Source organism: Ranitomeya variabilis, chromosome 8 (genome assembly GCF_051348905.1).
Source record: "Ranitomeya variabilis isolate aRanVar5 chromosome 8, aRanVar5.hap1, whole genome shotgun sequence".
NCBI classification, from domain to species: domain Eukaryota; kingdom Metazoa; phylum Chordata; class Amphibia; order Anura; family Dendrobatidae; genus Ranitomeya; species Ranitomeya variabilis.
Window position 1 is genome coordinate 18,249,952 of NC_135239.1, and position 20,313 is coordinate 18,270,264.

The window sequence follows — 20,313 nt, forward strand, 5'->3', positions numbered from 1 at the left end:
TTGCGGTCAGTACAGGTTCCACCGACTCCAGAGAAAGTATCATGCTGCTCCAAGGTCACCAGATCATAACACGTAACCCCCCTTGTAAGCCTGCATTTGGACTATAAGACGCACCCCCCATATTAATCACAATTTTTTTTGGGGGAAAAAGTGGGTCTTATAGACCGAAAAATACGGTACTTATTTTCCCACTGTATGTGACGAAGTTGCAGTAAGTCGCGGATCACAATATGACAGCAATCATTATGTTTCCGTTGATTTCCACAGAGTATAGGTAATAGCCATCGACAAAATTTAACTGCACAAATCATTTATGGTTTCCCAGGACTTTAGAAAATTCCATAAATAATTTTTACTTCTATAGTTCCTACTTCTTACAATTCAGAGGGGATAGCATTAATTCTTCAACGCATCCCATTCATTACTGTGGGATTTTGCGGTATTGTACATTATGTTCTATCTAAATTATTATTTTTTTAATTAATTTCTACTAAAGCAAGACTGACTGTAAGCTCACTGAGATATTAGGTTATACCCCCTATTATACTCTGAGGAGTAAGAAACAAGTGAGACAGGGAGATTAGGCTGCATCTTCAAGCAACTGTTTTATTCCACCGCAGAGCTGGATTCACAGCTACATTTCTCAGTATTGCTATATAATGTCCTGCATGCTTTATTCTGTCCCCACCAGCTCGGAGACAACAAACTTATAGATGAAGATTGCAGAGGAGAAAACTGGTGAAAGGATGCAAGTCATAGAATGGCCGGAAATAGTGTTATTCATCACGTGCACACATGACGGCTAATTCTGAAGTCACCTGAAATGACAGGTACACTTTATCCCTTTAATGGCCTTGGACGTATAGTTACCTCTGATGTTTGCTCTGGCGCTGAGCCCGCATCTTTCCTTGCATGTGACAGCTGATCTGATCAGCTGATATGTGCCTCTTTAACAGCCATGGGTGGATTCAAGATCCACCCGCAGCTGTTAACCAGTTAAATGCCGTTCTCAGTCTCTTGACAGTGGCATTTAACACACGCCATGCAGAAGTGCATCACAAGACCCGCCCATTGGTCTGCCATTGTAAATCTCCCATCGTAGGAGATCATGATTTATGCTACACATAGGGCTGAAGCGCTGTTATTTGCAGCACAGGTGAACAAATTTAATTTTTTTTTTTTTTTTATCCTGTAGGGAGATTTTTATTTACCTTTTTTCTTTTTGTACTCTCGCATATCTATAGTATTACTAGCATGCCCTAATGGTCCTGGAGTCTCCATTAATTTAGGAAAAAAAAAATACTGCCATGTGCAGAACTCCATAGAATATTGTCTGCAAAAAAAAACAAAACAAAGTGAAAAAACAAACAAAAAAAATGTTCTCCACATATATAACGAACGCTGAAACTTGCGCTTATCTTTTGGCCAAATTTACTCAGGTTTGCAACCCTCTTCAAGGGTCCTCATTGTATTGTGAATCTGCAAACTGAAATCCCGATAAAATCTATAAACATCACGTTGCTACATATGTCGATCGGTGATGTATCTCGCTGCTGTGTGCACGATATGGCGGTAAGCGCTCGGTCCACCTTAAGTGCAGGGTGTGGGACGGGCCCCGCTGTACGGTTGTATTCCAAGCAGCAGCGCAGCCGTTTCCTGAAACTAATTGTGACCTAACATCGTTTGTACATGAGACTGCAGACGCTTCTGTGAGCAGGAAATCCCCCCCGACTTCCCATCCTAAGCGTAACACACAAGATGACATCTCTGCGCCCACACCCGGGAGCTGGAGATCTAATAATCCGATAATACCGTGATAATCCAATGGCGGGACTGTAATATCATTTTTATGTTGTTCCTATGAGACCAGATGTAAACAAACAAAATCTCCCTTTTGCCGGTGTCTTTGGGTCCGTGTGCCACAATGTAACATATGACGTGCACTAACATTATTTTATGTCTCGGACACTATAAGTTCTTTTCAACATATCTCAAAGCACGGAAATGGCTAAAAACGCCGAAAAGTTGCAACCGATTTATAAAATGTGCACGGTTTTTGGTACTGAATGTTGAAAGTAAAGTTGTGTATATTATTCTCGCGTACAGCTGATATTCGCCGCTGTGCAGCTGCGTGTTTATAGACTGGTTACACATGGAGTCGTGAATTCAGGCCAAAAAACATTTTTATTTTAAGGACTGAACTTTGGCATTAATAATCTTTTAGGTCCGGATAATTGGGGACAAAAGGGACAGGCGCTGTGTAGATGAGCACGGGTGGGGATGCGGTCGCCGGCTGGACAGTTTACGTCACATCCCCCCCCCCCCCAGTGGATCATTGGTTATATTTCTATATTTTGGAAGATTGCCCAACTAACATTTCTAAATATACACAATATACGACATGCCTCGCAGGTGTTTTTTTTTTTTTTTTTTTTTTGGGGGGGGGGGATTTTATTTTTACAAAAAATGCAAATGTGTCCTCCTGGGATGATGATGATGATGATGATGATGATGATGATGATGATGATGATGATGATGATGATAATAATATTTGAACTAGGGGTGACGCAAATGAGAATTGGAATGTTGGGAAGTCTGGGTACAAGTATATACTGTAGTTACATGATGGGCATTCTAGTACTATATTGTGCATTTAACGTGTAAATCTCTAGACTGAAATCCGCAGCATTTCTGTATCTACAATCTGCACACATCTTCCGCCCCTACTCATGCGTTTGTCTTCATTTTGTTCCGGAAATGCATAAATACAGTTAGGTCCATATATATTTGGACAGAGACGACATTTTTCTAATTTTGGTTATAGACATTACCACAATGAATTTTAAGCAAAACAATTCAGATGCAGTTGAAGTTCAGACTTTCAGCTTTCATTTGAGGGTATCCACATTAAAATTGGATGAAGGGTTTAGGAGTTTCAGCTCTTTAACAAGTGCCACCCTGTTTTTATAGGGACCAAAAGTAATTGGACAATTGACTCCAAGGCTATTTCATGGACAGGTGTGGGCAATCCCTTCGTTATGTCATTCTCAATTAAGCAGATAAAAGGCCTGGAGTTGATCTGAGGTGTGGTGCTTGCATTTGGAAGGTTTTGCTGTGAAGTAAACATGCGGTCAAAGGAGCTCTCCATGCAGGTGAAACAAGCCATCCTTAAGCTGCGAAAACAGAAAAAAAAAACATCCGAGAAATTGCTACAATATTAGGAGTGGCAAAATCAACAGTTTGGTGCATCCTGAGAAAGAAAGAAAGCACTGGTGAACTCATCAATGCAAAAAGACCTGAGCGCCCACGTAAGACAACAGTGGGGGATGATCGCAGAATCGTCTCCATGGTGAAGAGAAACCCCTTCACAACAGCCAACCAAGTGAACAACACTCTCCAGGAGGTCGGCGTATCAATATCCAAATCTACTATAAAGAGAAAACTGCATGAAAGTAAATACAGAGGGTTCACTGCACGGTGCAAGCCACTCATAAGCATCAAGAATAAAAAGGCTAGACTGGACTTTGCTAAAAAAAACAACTAAAAAAGCCAGCACAGTTCTGGAAGAACATTCTTTGGACAGATGAAACCAAGATCATCCTCTACCAGAATGATGGAAAGAGAAAAGTATGGCGAAGGCGTGGTACAGCTCATGATCCAAAGCATACCACATCATCTGTAAAACACGGCGGAGGCAGTGTGATGGCTTGGGCATGCATGGCTGCCAGTGGCACTGGGTCACTAGTGTTTATTGATGATGTGACACAGGACAGAAGCAGCCGAATGAATTCTGAGGTATTCAGAGCCATACTGTGTGCTCAGATCCAGCCAAATGCAGCCAAACTGATTGGTCGTCGTTTCATACTACAGATGGACAACGACTCAAAACATAAAGCTAAAGCAACCCAGGAGTTTATTAAAGCAAAGAAGTGGAATATTCTTGAATGGCCAAGTCAGTCACCTGATCTCAACCCAATTGAGCATGCATTTCACTTGTTAAAGACTAAACTTCAGACAGAAAGGCCCACAAACAAGCAGCAACTGAAAACCACCGCAGTGAAGGCCTGGCAGAGCATCAAAAAGGAGGAAACACAGCGTCTGGTGATGTCCATGAGTTTAAGACTTCAGGCAGTCATTGCCAACAAAGGGGTTTCAACCAAGTACTAGAAATGAACATTTTCTTTAAAATTATTTAATCTGTCCAATTACTTTTGGTCCCTTTAAAAACAGGGAGGCACATGTTAAGGAGTTGAAACTCCTAAACCTTTCATCCAATTTTAATGTGGATACCCTCAAATGAAAGCTGAAAGTCTGAACTTCAACTGCATCGGAATTGTTTTGTTTAAAATTCATTGTGGTAATGTCTATAACCAAAATTAGAAAAATGTTATCTGTGTCCAAATATATATGGACCTAACTGTATTTGCAACAAAACCCAGACTATCTGTAGATTTTGGGTCCGGATGAAATCACACCGAAAATGTGCATTAAAGTCTGTGGATTGAAACAAAAAAGCCAATTTCCATCCTGATTCTTCTCTAAAACAAAACCAAACTGCCCCACATGGATCCACTTTGCTCGTACTGTAAAATACTGTGCATTTTATGTGCATAAAATCCATACAAAATACGCAACATAGCAGTACGTTCACATGTGGGGGGAACATTTTCCATCTGTATTTGTAGATACTAAAGCTTTCACAATGCACTTTTCCAATAATCCCTCAAAAGATTTCCCTTATTAGAACAGATTTGTTTTCTGCAGTAGATCCACTAATTTTAACCAGGGAGTATTACACATAATAGTCCTAGATACATAGTCTATTTAATATGAATATATAATCCGGATTTATCTGCATTTTGCTGCTTTGGACAGTTTGTCCGTCCATCCGGCTCAGGAATGCGTACATGCTACTGACTGCGAACAGCAAATTTTACTTCTGAAGACCAGACCAAGAATTTTGGCAGCACATTCCTACAACTTTATGCCAATTTAATGATTGTGTAATACTAAGAACAAGCAGTTTTAGTTTTTTAAACGTGACTTCCTCGTAACGTGGCGTAACTAGAGTCTGATGGACCCCAGTGCAAATTTGGAACACACACACACACACACACACACACACACACACACACAAACACACACACACACACACACACACACACACACACACACACACACACCAGGTGCGTACACAGAGGTCAAGGGGCTCCATGGAAGAAGTATAATGCACTCCTCCATATAGTACAATGCATCCCATAGTCCTCCATAAAATAGACTGCTAAGCCCATAGTCATCCAAGCACTTTAATGCACCTCATAGTAGTCATCCATGTACTCTATTGCACCCCATAGTAGTCATCCAAAAAGTATGCACAGCCCATAGCCATCTACAGAGCCTTGCGAAAGTATTCGGCCCCCTGGAACTTTTCAACCTTTTCCCACATATCATGCTTCAAACATAAAGATACCAAATGTAAATTTTTTGTGAAGAATCAACAACAAGTGGAACACAATTGTGAAGTTGAATGAAATTTATTGGTTACTTTAAATTTTTGTGGAAATTCAAAAACTGAAAAGTGGGGCGTGCAATATTATTCGGCCCCTTTACTTTCAGTGCAGCAAACTCACTCCAGAAGTTCATTGTGGATCTCTGAATGATCCAATGTTGTGCTAAATGCCTAATGATGATAAATACAGGGTGGAGCGCGGTAATTTGCTGATTTGGGAATGAAATAAAAAAATTATGATCATTAGAAAAATTTTTTATATTTTAATTATACTGAACAGTAATGGAATTTTTAAATTACATGGTTTTAAATAGTGTATCTGGCAAATGTCGACCTTCGCTATCCACACACTGCTGCATACGTTTTCTGAAGTTTTCATGAACTCTAACAAGCATGTCCACTGGTATTCTGCCAATTTCAGCTTCAATATTGTTCCTTAGGTCTTCCAAGGTGTTGGGACGGTTGATATACACCTTAGACTTCAGGTAACCCCAAAGGAAAAAATCGCATGGGGCTAAATCTGGTGAGCGTGCTGGCCAGTTCACATCTCCCCTCAAAGAGATAAGCCGTCCAGGAAACATTTGCCTCAAACAATTCATGGTAACCCTCGCTGTGTGTGCAGTGGCACCATCCTGTTGGAACCATGTATCCTCTAGTTCCATTGCCTCAAGAGCCGGCTGAAAATAATCCTGTATCATAGACAAGTACCGTTCGGAGTTCACAGTTATGGCACGACCGTTATCCTGAAAAAAGTAAAGACCAATGATGCCTACTCGTGATATGGTGCACCACACAGTGACGCGGTCCGAATGCAGAGGTCTCTCGTGAACTTCTCTGGGGTTTGTTTCACTCCAGTAACGCATATTTTGTTTGTTTACACACCCACTGAGGTGAAAATGTGCCTCATCAGAAAAAAGCACAATTGCGTCACGGGGTATCGTTGCTAACATGTCTTCACAAGAGGTCCGCCGTGTCAAATAGTCCCGTGCTGACAATTGTTGGACCACACACATTTTATACGGGTGAAAATTCAGTTCATCATGAAGAATCCGGTTGAGAGAACGTCTTGAAATGCCAAGAGCAAATGATTGCTTCCGAGCAGAGCGTTTCGGAGATTGCAGTACTGCTGCTCTAACTCTCTCGATGTTTTGTGGTGTTGTAATCCTTCTCTCAGGTCCCCTTCGTACACATGACACATTCCCTGCTGTTCTTAATGCATTCACCCAATTTACAATTGATTGCCGTCCAGGAACACGTCCGCGTGGAGGAACAGCGAATTGTAAACGAAAAGCACGCTGCACTGCAATGATCGAGTGGGCATTTGAAAAATATGCTTCAACACAAAATGACCTCTCCTCACGTGTCCACTGCATGATGGCAACTGAAAGGCGGAGGAATACAAATCTCCCATCAGCCACTGTAAGCCACACCCACTTCCCCCCTCTTCGACTGACAGTGCCGCCACAGCATGCAGTGCAAAAAAGCAAATTACCGCGCTCCACCCTGTATAATCCACCTGTGTGTAATCAAGTCTCCGTATAAATGCACCTGCTCTGTGATAGTCTCAGGGTTCTGTTTGAAGCACAGAGAGCATCATGAAGATCAGGGAACATAACAGGCAGGTCCGTGATACTGTTGTGGAGAAGTTTAAAGCCAGATTTGGATACAAAATGATTTCCAAAACTTTAAACATCCCAAGGAGCACTGTGCAAGCGATCACATTGAAATGGAAGGAGTATCATACCACTGCAAATCTACCAAGACCCGGCCGTCCCTCTAAACTTTCATCTCAAACAAGGAGAAGACTGATCAGAGATGCAGCCAAGAGGCCCATGATCACTCTGGGTGAACTGCAGAAATCTACAGCTGAGGTGGGACTGTCTGTCCATAGGACAACAATCAGTCGTACACTGCACAAATCTGGCCTTTATGGAAGAGTGGCAAGAAGAAAGCCATTTCTCAAAGATATCCATAAAAAGTGTCGTTTAAAGTTTGCAACAAGCCACCTGGGAGACACCAAACATGTGGAGGAAGGTGCTCTGGTCAGATGAAACCAAAATCGAACTTTTTTGCAACAATGCCAAACGATATGTTTGGCGTAAAGGCAACACAGCTCATCACCCTGAACACACCATCCCCACTGTCAAACATGGTGGTGGCAGCATCATGGTTTGGGCCTGCTTTTCTTCAGCAGGGACAGGAAGTTGGTTAAAATTGATGGGAAGATGGTTGGAGCCAAATACAGGACCATTCTTGAAGAAAACCTGTTGGAGTCTGCAAAAGACCTGAGACTGAGACGAAGATTTGTCTTCCAACAAGACAATGATCCCAAACATAAAGCAAAATCTACAATGGAATGGTTCACAAATAAACGTATCCAGGTGTTAGAATGGCCAAGTCAAAGTCCAGACCTCAATCCAATGGAGAATCTGTGGAAAGAGCTGAAAACTGCTGTTCACAAACGATCTCCATCAAACCTCACTGAGCTCGAGCTGTTTGCCAAGGACGAATGGGCAAGAATTTCAGTCTCTCGATGCACAAAACTGAGAGACACATACCCCAAGCGACTTGTAATCGCAGCAAAAGGTGGCGCAACAAAGTATTAAGATAAAGGGGCCGAATAATATTGCACGCCCCACTTTTCAGTTTCGAATTTCCACAAAAATTTAAAATAACCAATAAATATCGTTCAACTTCACAATTGTGTTCCACTTGTTGATTCTTCACCAAAAATTTACATTTGGTATCTTTATGTTTGAAGTATGATACGTGGGAAAAGGTTGAAAAGTTCCAGGGGGCCGAAAACTTTCGCAAGGCTCTGTATGTACTAGTATGGCCACTGATTTGTTTTAAAAATACATAAATACTTGCCTTCCCTTTGCTTCCCCAATGGGCCTGTCCGCAGCAATACACTTCAGCTGGATGTGTGCCCGAGGACGCACATCCAATTGAAGTTTCTGCTGGCGTTGGCAGGCCCCTCACCCGCTGCGATTGCAGTTGTTGCGCCCCAGGCATTTTGCAATAAAAGTACAAAGGTAAATTTTTGTGTGAAACATTTTTTTTTTTTTTTTAAATAACTCATAAAATTGGTCATCAATATCAGATTGGTGGGTGTCTGAACCCACCAATCAGCTGTTATCTGCTGCACTGGCTGGAAATATATGGAGCCGACATCATGCATCGTTTAGCAGTCGCTCCCAGGTACTGCAGATTAGATCACATTCACTTGAAGATAAGGTGAAGTACACTGGAGTGGCCATCATTTTGATAGGTTATTAATAGGTTAGTCTCAGACAACGCTTTTTATAAGAAGCGGGTTAGTTGTTTGTTTTTTTTTCTCTCACAGGTGTCGAAAAAAGGTAATGTTGGCTGAAATGTATTTTTGTTATACTGTATATACACTTCTTTACTTGGCTTATTCTTCGCTTATTCAATTGTTACTTTCTAGCTGTAAATTCAAGGATTGTTTCTTCTCCGTCCTGGGAGATGCATGCATTTGTGTTCTCGGAAAAAGGGTTTTGGTCACAATAAGTTCTAACTAGGGGTGACACAAATGAGAATTGAAATGTTGGGAAGTCTGGGTACAAGTATATACTGTAGTGACATGATGGGCTTTGTAGTGCTATATTGTGCATTTAACGTGTAAATCTCTAGACTGAAATCCGCAGCATTTCTGTATCTACAATCCGCACACATCTTCTGCCGCTGCTCGTGCGTTTCTTGATTTTTTTTTTCCGGAAATGCATGAATATTTGCAACAAAACCCAGACTATCTGCAGATTTTGGGTCTTTATCAAAACGAATGGATGAAATCCGCACCGAAAATGTGCATTAAAGTCTGTGGATTCAAACAAAAAAGCCAATTTCCATTCTGATTCTTCTCTAAAACAAAACCAAACTGCCCCATATGGATGAGATGAAGTTAACTCCTCCACTTTGCTCGTACTGTAAAATACTGTGCATTTTATGTGTATAAAATCCATACAAAATACGCAACATAGCAGTACGTTCACATGTGGGTGGAACATTTTCCATCTGTATTTGTAGATACTAAAGCTTTCACAATGCACTTTTCCGATGATCCCTCTAAAGATTTCCCTTATTAGAACAGATTTGTTTTCTGCAGTAGATCCACTGATTTTTACCAGGGAATATCACACATAATAGTCCTAGATACATGGTCTATTTAATATGAATATATAACCCAGATTTATCTGCATTTTGCTGCTTTGGACAGTCTGTCTGTCCGTCCGACCCAGGAATACGTACATGCTACTGACTGTGCAAACAGCAAATCTTACTTCTGAAGACCAGACCAAGATTTTTGGCAGCACATTCCTACAACTTTATGCCAATTTAATGATTGTGTAATACTAAGAACAAGCAGTTTTATTTTTTTTAAACCTGACTTCCTCTCTGGTATTTTTGAACTGATGTATTCTATTCTTGATGCATTTTGCAGTGGCGTAACTAGAGTCTGATGGACCCCAGTACAAATTTGGACTGCTGGCTGCAATCGCAGCTGTGACCAGGCACAGCGGGTGAGGGGCCTGCCAACGCAGCGTTGGCTGACATTTATTTTTGTTATACTGTATATACACTTCTTTACTTGGCTTATTCTTCGCTTATTCTATTGTCACCTTCTAGCTGTAAATTCAAGGATTGTTTCTTCTCCGTCCTGGGAGATGCATGCATTTGTGTTCTCGGAAAAGGGGTTTTGGTCACAAGAAGTTCCTATATGATGAAATTGCATGGACTGCACTACTGAAGTTCTCCATTTTATGGTTGGACAGAAACTCTTGTCACAGTGCCTGATGATGATCATACAGCACCTGTCACACAACTGTAATGTCGGCTATCACAGCTCGGTCTCACTGACTTATCATCTATTAGCTTGTTTATATCCTCCCTGCAGGCAGAGATGGTGCTGGCTCTTGCGGCCCATCTGATTTTGGGCTGTTGCATGCAATCTTAGACTCGGTGACGGTCTCAGCAGTCAGACCCATTTCAGTCTGAACATTTCCTAAGAGCAAGCAATACTCCATTGCTTTGTGCAATAGGAATCCAATTTTTAAATTTCCCTATAACCTGGCATGTGAGTACTTAGACGCCTTGTTTTTGCTCCTGATAATATTACATCTGAAGACATCAGATGTCAGGAAATGATAGGAGTTGTAGTTTTCCTACAGGTTTAAGACCAGGAAAATAGAGTAAAAGAAGCACTATCACCCCCTTAGAGTGAAGATATCATTGCATGCTGGGTGATGTAGTTCTGCAATAATTGAAGAAGCTCAAGTGCAAGACCAGGGTGATAGATTAGAAGATGCACTGTACCTCCTTTTAATACAGCGTTCAGGATATGCTGAGGGTTGTAGTTTTCTAAAGGCTGATTCTTGGAGACCAAGATAGTAGTAGATCATACAGATAAGTGTCATGCCTTTTACACACACTTGTTAGAGCATGCTGGGAGTGGTAGTTCTGCAAGGATCAGGGAACGCCCTGATTTGGTACCAGGATTATAGATTTATAAGAAGCACTACCCCTGAGGATGCATACAGCTGTCAGAGCATGCTGGGAGTTGTAGTTTTGAAACGGCTATAAAGCCATAGGTTGTAAACTGTGAGAAGCACTCCCATCTTGTTGTCGGCACATGTTGGGAGTTGTAGTATTGGAGCAACCAAAAAGCTTCTTGTTTGGGAACAGGCCATCAGACTATACTAAACTGGCAAGCTACGAGCACTGCTATCTGTCTCAGGACATGCTGGGAGTTGTAGTTTCGCAAAAGCTAGAGAGTTATGGGTTGGAGATCCGGATGAATCGCTGCCACGTCCTATACACCATGATTAGGATGGTGAATGAGGAGCCTCGTCTCATTGTGTTTTTCACGCTGTAGACCTGAGTGATCAGAATTTGCCGGCCGTCACCTTTCCTCTGATCACGGCTCTGTGCATTTACCATAGCAACATCCTTCCTGCCGTGGTTTGTACAGAACTCTGAGTACTCAGCCCCGAGATGAGAACAATATGTTTACGACTACAGACGCGGCCTGAGAGCAGCCATCGTCCCGCACCGCGCTCTGCCTGCACCGAGCAGCACAACAATCACTTTATTTAAAGGGATAATCTAATATAGTCAGAGAACTAAGCATTAAAACCGGCGAGACATTCTGTGCTTGACGTGCAGTCTCCTGGGGAACGGGGATGGATGAGTTCAGGTGGGAATGTTCACACAACAAAGGAGTAATATTGAAATGGCGGAGGACTGAAGGCAATCTGCAAACACAGAGCGACAGGAGTGTGTCCTCTCCAACTGCAAGAACATGAGGCCTCAGTCTTCACCCTAATAACTGTGCTGAGGACGAGTGATCTCGCAGTAGAGGGATAAGGCACACTGTAATGTCGCAGTAGAGGGATAAGGCACACTGTAATGTCGCAGTAGAGGGATAAGGTACACGGTAATGTCGCGGTAGAGGGATAAGACACACTGTAATGTCGCGGTAGAGGGATAAGGCACACTGTAATGTCGCGGTAGAGGGATAAGGCACGGTAATGTCGCAGTAGAGGGATAAGGCACACTGTCATGTCGCAGTAGAGGGATAAGGCACACTGTCATGTCACAGTAGAGGGATAAGGCACACTGTATTGTCGCAGTAGAGGGATAAGGCACACGGTAATGTCGCGGTAGAGGGATAAGGCACACTAATGTCGCAGTAGAGGGATAAGGCACACTGTCATGTCGCAGTAGAGGGATAAGGCACACTGTAATGTCGCGGTAGAGGGATAAGGCACACTGTAATGTCGCAGTAGAGGGATAAGGCACACTGTAATGTCGCAGTAGAGGGATAAGGTACACTGTAATGTCGCAGTAGAGGGATAAGGCACACTGTAATGTCGCAGTAGAGGGATAAGGCACACTGTAATGTCGTTGTAGAGGGATAAGGCACACTGTAATGTCGCAGTAGAGGGATAAGGCACACTGTAATGTCGCAGTAGAGGGATAAGGCACACTGTAATGTCGCAGTAGAGGGATAAGGCACACTAATGTCGCAGTAGAGGGATAAGGCACACTAATGTCGCAGTAGAGGGATAAGGCACACTAATGTCGCAGTAGAGGGATAAGGCACACTGTAATGTCACAGTAGAGGGATAAGGCACAGTGTAATGTCGCGGTAGAGGGATAAGGCACACTGTAATGTCGCGGTAGAGGGATAAGGCACACTGTGGCGGTAGAGGGATAAGGAAAACTAATGTCGCTGTAGAGGGATAAGGCACATGGTAATGTCCCAGTAGAAGGATAAGGCACATGGTAATGTCACGGTAGAGGGATAAGGCACACGGTAATGTCGCAGTAGAGGGATAAGGCACACTAATGTCGCTGTAGAGGGATAAGGCACACTAATGTCGCTGTAGAGGGATAAGGCACACTGTAATGGCGCGGTAGAGGGATAAGGCACACGGTAATGTCGCGGTAGAGGGATAAGGCACACGGTAATGTCGCTGTAGAGGGATAAGGCACACGGTAATGTCAATCATTTCAGAACTTTTTCCACCTTCAATTCATATACAGTGGGGAAAATAAATATTTGATACTATGGCGATTTCGCAAGTTTTCCCACCTACAAAGAATGGAGAGGTCTGTAATTTTATTGTATGTACACATCAACTGTGAGAGACAGAATATAAAAATAAAAACCAGAAAATAAAATTGTATGATTTTTACATAATGAATTTGCATTTTAGTGCATGAAATAAGTATTTGATACTAAGGAAAAACAGAACTTAATATTTAGTCCAAAAACCTTTGTTTGTAATTATTACAGAGGTCAGATATTTCCTGTAGTTCTTGTTCAAGTGTGCACACACTGCAGCAGAGATTTTGGCCCACTCCTCCATATAGGTCTCCAGATCTTTCAGACTTTGGGGCTGTTGCTGGACAACATTGAGTTTCAGCTCCCTCCTAAAGATTTTCAATTGGGTTCAGGTCTGGAGACTGGCTAGGCCACTGCAGGACCTTGAAATCCTTCTTACGGAGCCACTCCTTAGTAGCTATAGCTGTGTGTTTCGGGTCATTGTCATGCTGAAAGACCCATCCACGGCCCATCTTCAATGCTCTTACTGAGGGTAGGAGGTTGTTTGCCAAAATCTTACGATACATGACTCCATCCATCCTTCCTTCAATAACGTTGCAGTCGTCTTGTGCACTTTGCAGAAAAGCACCCCTAAAGTATGATGTTTCCGCCACCATGCTTCATGGTTGGGACTGTGTTCCTGGGGGTAGAACTCATCCTCCTTTTTCCTCCAAAAATGGTGAGTGGAAATTTATGCCAAAAAGTTCTATTTTGGTCTCATCTGACCAAATGACCTTCTCCCGTGCCTCCTCTGGATCATCCAGTTGGTCATTGGTAAACTTAAAACAGGACTAAACATGTGCTGTCGTCAGCAGGGGGACCTTGTGTGCCCTGCAGGATGTTAATACATGACGGCGTAGTGTGTTACCAATGGTAATGTTTGAGACTGTCCCAGTTCTCTTCTGGTAATTTACCACGTCCTCCCATGTAGTTCTGGGCTGAATCCAGAAATTTCTCAGAATCATCCTTGCCCAACGAGGCAAGGTCTTGTGATTTTTCTGTTTTTTTTTTTTTTTTTCTTTATAGATTCTGTCTTTAACAGGTGAAGTGTACCTACGATAAAAATTACAGACCTCTCCATTCTTTGTAGGTGGGAAAACTTGCAAAATCAGAAATGTATCAAATACTTATTTTCTGCGCTGAATAATATGTTTAATACGTTCAATTCATTGAAAATATACTAAAATCTTTTTGGGTAGAAAAACAAAAGAAAAATAACTAAAATTATGTGGATAAATTTGCACACCCTTGGACTAATACTTTCTTGAAGTCCCATTAGCCTTTATGACAACATTTGGTCTTTTGGGGACAGTCTGTCAGTATAGCACCTCTAGAATTGGCGCTTTGCCCCTCTTCCTTGTAGCTACCCCAAATCTGTCAGAACACCCCCCACAAATCTATGTACAGGGCCCTCTTCAGGTCATCCACAAATTGTTGGATTTAGGTCTTGGCTCAGGCTAGGCCATTGCAAAACTGTGATTTTCCTCTGGAGAAGCCTTCTTTTGTTGATTTTGGAGATCGTTGTCGTGATTGAGCGTGAAATTCCCCTTTATCGTCACCTTTTTGCTTTTTTTTTTTTTCCCCAGAGGCCTGAAGGCTTTGTTTAAAAAAAGACTGATATTTGGAACTTTTCATAATTCCCTCCACTTTGACTATAGCCCCCGTTTTTAGCTGCAAAAAAAATAGCCTCAATGCACAATGCTGTCTCCACTATGCTTCACTGTGGGTATGGTGATCTTTTGTTGATGCGCAGTGTTGGCTTTGCACCTTTTGGATTTATGACCAAAAAGTTCCTCTTTAGTCTCATCAGACCATGAGACGTTTTTCCTCATCCTTTTGGCAGTCCTGATGTAGGTTTTGCAAAACTTTTCCAGGATTGGACAGATCTGTCTTGTCAACCTACCCCACAGGCCAGACATATGAAGAATATGGGAGATTGTTATCACATGCAGTACACAACCAGTACTTGCTGGAAATTCCTGCAGCGCCTTTAATGTTGCTGTAGGAATCCTGGACCAATTTTGTTTATTTTCATCAAATTTTGAGGGTCGTCCAGTTCTAGGTAACATCACTGTTGTACCAAATTTCAGCCACTTTTTCATGACGCCTTCACAGTTCTCCATGGTAGATCTAATTCATTGGATTTTTTTTTTGTATTCTTCTCCCGGCTGACAACTTTCAACAATGAGATCCCCCTCCTTTTCTTGTGTTGTAAGCTGTTTATGGCTTGTTCGGCAAAATACGAGAAAATGTCACGAAAATCCTCCTAAAGCGGCAACATTCTCTCTGTGGTTGATCAGGATCGCTGTAAATAACTGCGGACATGTATTGACTACTATGTAACATGGGAGTAAATGTGATTGGCTGATTCTAAACACAACCTCTATCCCCAATTACAAAAGGGTGTTCACACTTATGCAACCACATTATTGTTGTTTTATTTTACACCTCCAAAATGATTTACAGCTTATTTCTCAATAGATTTGCACAGATTATGGGCGACATAATGGAAAAAGTTCTGAAATGATTCTTTTACCATGGGAAGTGTAGACTTTATCATACATGATAGCGGCTTAGATATATCATCAAATATCAGAAATCATTTTAGAATAACATTCAGTATCATTACATGATGGTGGCTGTAGCCCTGGAAGAAGAGTTGACTTTTTCTGTTACATCTGAGAAGTCCATAATTTATTACTGTAAGAAAGGAAGAATGACAGAGGCCATTACTGGTAATGAGAGAGATGCAGGAGGAGGCGCAGCGTGGAGCTTTCCTCCATGTGTGGCTCAGTCTGGATAGAACGACCTGCTGCCTGGTCATTACAGGGTTAACATCCAATAAAAAGTCTTCATCTTCCCGGAGATCCTTCATCGCTCATCTCCGGTCAATACATAGGAGTTTACAGGCCGGAGATGTTCTGCTGTATCTAATATGGGTTATTGCAGGTTCATTTCTCCTAGAGCAATTAAAAAAAATAAATAATGCAAAATAAAAAAATAACGACATTAAAAAATTCTCAAAATTGGAATTGCCCACTTTTTTCCCCATCCAGAAATAAAAATATTTTTTCTTAAAAATTGGTAGCATCACTCTGTGAAACTAAATAAAAAAATAACCCATAAGATAAATGCCGTCATGAAAGAAAAGTCAAAATGCCAGAATTGCTGTTTTTTGTTTTTCAGTCTCCAGATTTCACCCTTCTCCAAAAATGTAATAAAAAGCGATTTAACGTTGTTTGTACCCAAAAATTGTATCAATGAAAACATTAATCTCACCCCGCAGAAAACCAGAACACGACCCACACCGGCTCTAGTGATGGGGAAAAGAGAAAAAAGTTTCTGGTCTCTAAAAAAAAAAAGTGGGAACAAATAAAAAGTTTATATATTTTTTTCTGAATTATTTTACCATTAAAATTAAATTCACAAGTTTTGTTCTCGCCGTGTTCGCACTGATCTGCAGAAAAAGATCGGCCCTCGGACGGAAGAATAATGAAGTTATGAAGGAGAGGTAAAACAAAAAAATAAATGGTCCTGTCGTTAATGGGTTAATTGAAAACTCTACATAAGAAACGGTTAGAAATAACTTTTCTGTGTAGTTTCCCCCTAAACTTCAGAATATTTTTGATATTAATTGCTGGGATTTGTAGTTCCTGAACATCTGACGGCACTCTCGACCTGTATTCAGCCAGCGGATGAGGAGAGCAGACGATCGGGTTGGACAGATCTTGATTGTAACATCCAACTCTCAGTTCCACCTTAAGAAACTGGCGGCTGAGCCGTCCGCGCATGCGCAGCGCCGTCAGTGCTCGCGGGAGCTGAAGTGAAGTGACGGGAAGCGGAGACTCGGGAGCGCGCACTGACTGAGACGCAGAGAGCCCGGACCGAGGGAGCTTTACCGAGAGCCTGGATCACCGGAACACGGGTGAGTGCAGGGAGAGGACACAGAAAGTCTGTGATGTGGGGGAGACTGAGGGGAACAGTGAGGGGAGCAGTGTGAGGAGGGGAGGCTGTGAGGGGAGCTGTGTGAGGAGGGGAGGCTGAGGGGAGCAGTGTGAGGAGGTGAGGCTGAGGGGAGCAGTGTGAGGAGGGGAGGCTGAGGGGAGCAGTGTGAGGAGGGGAGGCTGAGGGGAGCAGTGTGAGGAGGGGAGGCTGAGGGGAGCAGTGTGAGGAGGGGAGGCTGTGAGGGGAGCAGTGTGAGGAGGGGAGGCTGTGAGGGGAGCAGTGTGAGGAGGGGAGGCTGAGGGGAGCTGTGTGAGGAGGGGAGGCTGAGGGGAGCAGTGTGAGGAGGGGAGTAGTGAGGAGGGGAGGCTGAGGGGAGCAGTGTGAGGAGGGGAGGCTGAGGGGGAGCTGTGTGAGGAGGGGAGGCTGAGGGGAGCTGTGTGAGGAGGGGAGGCTGAGGGGAGCAGTGTGAGGAGGGGAGTAGTGAGGAGGGGAGGCTGAGGGGAGCAGTGTGAGGAGGGGAGGCTGAGGGGGAGCTGTGTGAGGAGGGGAGGCTGAGGGGAGCAGTGTGAGGAGGGGAGGCTTAGGGGAGCTGTGTGAGGAGGGGAGGCTGAGGGGGAGCTGTGTGAGGAGGGGAGGCTGAGGGGAGGCTGAGGGGGAGCTGTGTGAGGAGGGGAGGCTGTGAGGGGAGCTGTGTGAGGAGGGGAGGCTGAGGAGCTGTGTGAGGAGGGGAGGCTGAGGGGAGCTGTGTGAGGAGGGGAGGCTGAGGGGAGCTGTGTGAGGAGGGGAGTAGTGAGAAGGGGAGGCTGAGGGCAGTAGTGAAAGAAGGGGAGGCTGAGGGCAGTAGTGAGAAGGGGAGGCTCAGGGCAGTAGTGTGAGGAGGGGAATAGTGAAGATAAGCTGGTCTCTCTTCTGATACCAGTTATTGGGGATGTTTGGAGTGGTATTCTCCTAGGACATGGAGAGGGGAGGCTTCGGAAGATGCGATGGGTAGACTGGGTGGGCAGTGGAAACAGCAAGGTGAAGTGTGTGGTGGGCAGAGGGGTGCAGCAGTACAGGGGTGGGTGATGGCGCCAGGAGTGAAGCCTCTGAAATCATCAGATGTTCATGTTTTGTATCTAATTTGTGGTACATAATGTGTAAATACAGAGGAGAGGGCACATTAAGGGGATTAAGGGCATCGGGTGAGGTGTACAGTGGGTAGTGACTGGTGTCCAATCTTTGTGGGAATTTCTAGAACTTGCGGCTAATTTTGCCCACTTGCTCCTATAGCAGACACATTGAGCCCCTGTTTGACAACCATCATTTTTTTTTTTTTATTAAGGCGGCAGGTTTATGGCAGTGATCTGGATATAGTTGAAGTGAAAACTACTTTAAGCTCCTGGTGGGAGTTATAGTGTCGCCACAGCCGGAGAGTGGCTGATTCCAGAAGACTGGTTTATTGTATGGCTCGGGTTGGTAAATCCTCGGGGACGTCCATCAGCTTCTCGCGTGTAGACATTTTACTATTATAAGAACTGCTTTACTGGAAGAAGAAACCAGTATAGGACAGGCCAGCCGCCCAGTGCCACCTCCCAGTTTAGGCACCTTTACTGGGCACAGAGTCTCCACTTGGGTGTTAGGCAATTGCAAGGTCAGCAATTTCCTAATATAAACACAGTAATGCAATTGCTGCTGTTATTCACTCCTTAACATTGAAATGACTACACAAAGATAGAGAAGTCATGGACTGATGGATAGACCTGTTACTGATCTGCAAATGATGAAAAAAAATGGAAAATAAATTTGCAAAACATCTGGATTTCTTTAGTGTGGAGCATGAGCTACGTGCAGAAATCCTCAGCTGCTATCAGTGAGGTTATTAATGGTGGTTCTGCCGCTGAATGCACTTAGGCAAATAATCAAGATCCGCTGCTGGGTGCTCCAATGTAGTCACCAATCCATGACGTCCCCGATGTTTGCAATGGGAGACAAGTCCGCACGCTGTGCAGCCACAGTAGCACGTTTAGGCCACATTCTGCTCACGGGTTAATTATGACTTCTTAGCTGCCTTTAGCCACCACTAGGGGGAGCACAGATTATAGCGCTTATTATGGCGTTCTAAAAAAAAAAAAAAAAAACTATACAGTAAGCCCCCCTGCTGTTGGGTTTTCCAGGTCTTTAAATTTGATGGCCTTTCCTTAGGATAGGTCATTAATATCAGACTGGTGGGACTCAAACTCCCAGCACACCCCCTGATAAGTTGTTTGTTGAGGCTGCCGTGCTTGGAGAAGCCGTGTTGCCTCGCCATGGTTTACATGTACAGTTGCACATTTAGGATATTGTTGCTGAATAAGACAATGTACCATAATCTTTTTTTCATATGGTAGATGAGCAGTGTGTTATTTGGGGTTACATTATTACAATGTTGCTTCTAAAGAATGTAAACAGTTGCAGCCCCCTTGTTGCAGTCCTGGATTATCTGTGTTTTCTTGCTGCTTGGTAAACCTTTTAGGCTGTGTTCTGTTTATTAGCGGCGGCTGTTATCCACAGTATAATTGGCTGGTTGTAGGATATGATGCTGATTTTGTCACATTCATCATCCTCTGACTTCCTTCTTTTTTGGAACTGCAAATTGTTTATAAGTTATCTGTAACCTCAAGATCCAGAAGGAAAGCAATTCAGCCTGATCTCTGCTCTGGTATAGGCTGTAGCCAAATGTTTTTTTTTTTTTTTTTCTACGTGGCTGAAGTCGCTGATGCTTCAGGGTATGTGCACACGTTGCGGATTTTGCTGTGGATCCGCAGCAGTTTTGACGCTGCGGATCTGCAGCAGTTTTCCATGAATTTACAGTACCATGTAAACTTATGGAAAACAAAATCCGCAGTACACATGATGCGGAAAAAAACGCGCGGAAACGCTGCGTTGTTTATTCTGCAGCATGTCAATTCTTTATGTGGATTCTGCAGCGGTTTACACCTGCTCCATAATAGGAATCTGCAGGTGTAAAACCGCAGGTGGAATCCGCACAAAAAACGCGGTAATTCCGCAGGTAATCCGCAGTGCGGTTTACCTGCGGATTTACAAAAACAGGTGCCGAAAAATCCGCAGAGATCCAACCTACGTGTGAACATACCCTCACTTCAGACCCCTCCACTTTACACCAGCTACAAAGTGGGATACTCAGTCTGTGGATGGCAGAGGATGGAGGCAAATTACTGGGGATTTCATTATCCGGCGCACAGAGCGTTCAGCT

At 43.3% G+C, this 20,313-nt stretch overlaps 1 protein-coding gene across 2 annotated transcripts in view; it reads left to right on the forward strand.

The window, feature by feature from the left end:
* Window positions 1–20,313, forward strand: part of JAK1 (Janus kinase 1) — a 100,487-nt gene that overhangs the window by 38,191 nt on the left and 41,983 nt on the right. The window contains exon 1 of one of the 2 annotated variants that reach the window (XM_077278213.1): window positions 16,823–17,061. The exons of the other annotated variant lie outside the window; for it this stretch is intronic. The gene's annotated coding sequence lies outside the window, so the exon portion shown is untranslated. Of the gene's footprint in view, window positions 1–16,822; window positions 17,062–20,313 lie in introns of those variants that run through there. 2 annotated transcript variants of the gene reach the window in all.